General features: G+C 53.3%; 1 pseudogene; it reads left to right on the plus strand.

The window, feature by feature from the left end:
* LOC121818370 (heat shock transcription factor, X-linked member 3-like) lies at positions 1–1450 on the plus strand (annotated as a pseudogene).
* The last annotated feature ends 532 nt before the right edge of the window (positions 1451–1982 follow it).

The raw sequence follows: 1982 nt of genomic DNA on the forward strand, positions 1-1982 counted from the left end.
ATGGTTAGTCAGAGTTCCCACGAGACATGCACAGCCCCGCTGGCCCCATCAACTGATGGAGAGGCCACAGCAGGTCTCCCCAGATCCAAACGTGGATTCAGGGGAGGCTTTGGAGAAGCTATGGGACCAACCTGAAAGTCCAGATCTGGGCTCCCAACAACCCACCCCGACAGGGCCTGAACCCAGAAACAGCCAATGAGGAAGAGAACAATGCCTTCCTCAGGCTGTCCTTCCCAAAGAAGCTCTGGATGATCGTGGAGAATGCGGCCTTCACCTCTGTGCACTGGAACGATGAGGGAGACATGGTGGTCATCGAGGCAGATCTCTTCCAGATGGAGGTCTTCCAGCATAGGGGCACAGACAGGATCTTCGACAGACAGCATCAAGACTTTCATTCACAAACTGAACCTGTATGTTCAGTAAAATCTGCCCTTCAGGTTGCTCTGCAGGGAAGAAGAGGATGATGGTAATGTAGAGAGCCCTGGGGAGACTAGACTCAATGAGCTGAGTGCTGGACAGGTTTCATTTCCCAGGAGAGCATTTTTCTCATGAGAGGGTGGTTAAGGAAAGAAGAGAAAGCAGGGCCTGTCTTGTTCTGCCATCCCCTAGACAGGATCCACAGGGGTGACTCCAGACCCTGAGGGGCCACTTGACGTCAGGGAGCACCAGTAACACATCAAGTACAGCCAGCACTGGGGGAGCTCTAGGGAGTGCACTTGCTAGGGCCTCATAACCTGCCAGGAATGAAGAGACCTTATCTCCATACTTAACCAAGGCCATGACGGTGGTGGGGAGGAGGGCGGCGAGCAATGGCCATTCTCCCCCACGGTGGCTAAAGTGATTCATTTCCTTTCAGATCTATCGCAACTCCAAATTTCAGAGAGACAAGCCTCTGCTCCTGCAGGACATCTAGAGGAAAGGTGACCCCAGAACAGCTGCTCAGCCCGCCACCAGCTCGACAGCGGCCCCAAAGAGAAAGAAGCAAGTGGTAGTCACCAGATACTCTCCTCGATTTCGTCACAATGAGTCCACCCAAGAGGCTGACAAGAAGGTCCAGAAGGGAGCCCCAAATGTTCACAGAATCACCGGCCGTTGCTCATTTCTGTTTTGTGGCCTTTGGTTTATAGGCAGTGTAGCCAGGCAGGCCAAGGAAAACCATCTCCCCAGGGGGCTGGGTGGCCCCAGTGGAGAGGGTATGTCCAGCAATTCCATGTCTGTATCCCCGGCTACTGCTGGAAGGGACAGTGCAGGGCAACTGCCCAAGAGCCCCCCAAGGTACCCAGATTATGTTTCGGTGATGAATTTGTACAACACCTATGATTCCATCGTGAAGGTGGCCATTTTAGTTGTGGCCCCAAGTGAGGCCCCTGAGGCGGATGAGAAGGAGGAGGAGTGCTCAGATTACACGTGTGCCCTCTGTGAGCAGTTCAAGGATAATCCCAATCCCTGAGCTGCCAGGTCGCTAGGGACACACAAAAGCATTCTCTTGTAAGCAAAAATCTATTTCTAGCTCTAATAAAGTACAACAAAACTTTGTTGTTTTGGAGTCATGGGCTATCATGACTGCAAAAACAACATGGGAGTAAATGAAGAATCGAATGAGAAGCGTGAGTCGGTGTTCTGTCTGTCTATGCTATTCACACACGGCACTGGGTGAGCCCAATAAGGCTGGAAGCCCATGCCCCAAGCAGGCCTCAGTCTGGTCCCCATGGTCCCTTTTCATCTGAAGCGGCAGCATTTCACACGTTCAGTCAAGAGTGTGGCTCCCAAGCCATGCGCTGAGGCCAGCCTAGGACGGATGGGTCCCTGGGCCTTGCCTGTCACACAGCAGAAGACTCCGTCTGGCTCCTGATGATGGGAGTGTCAGCTTCCATGAGTCATGCACCCTGAAGCAGAAGGGGCTCCTCCTGGGTCCACCGACGATGCCACAAGTTTCTGATCAGCAGCTGAGTGTCTCCAGCTCCCAATCTTGGGGCATCCCC

Source organism: Ovis aries, chromosome X, assembly GCF_016772045.2.
Source record: "Ovis aries strain OAR_USU_Benz2616 breed Rambouillet chromosome X, ARS-UI_Ramb_v3.0, whole genome shotgun sequence".
In the NCBI taxonomy this organism is placed as follows: domain Eukaryota; kingdom Metazoa; phylum Chordata; class Mammalia; order Artiodactyla; family Bovidae; genus Ovis; species Ovis aries.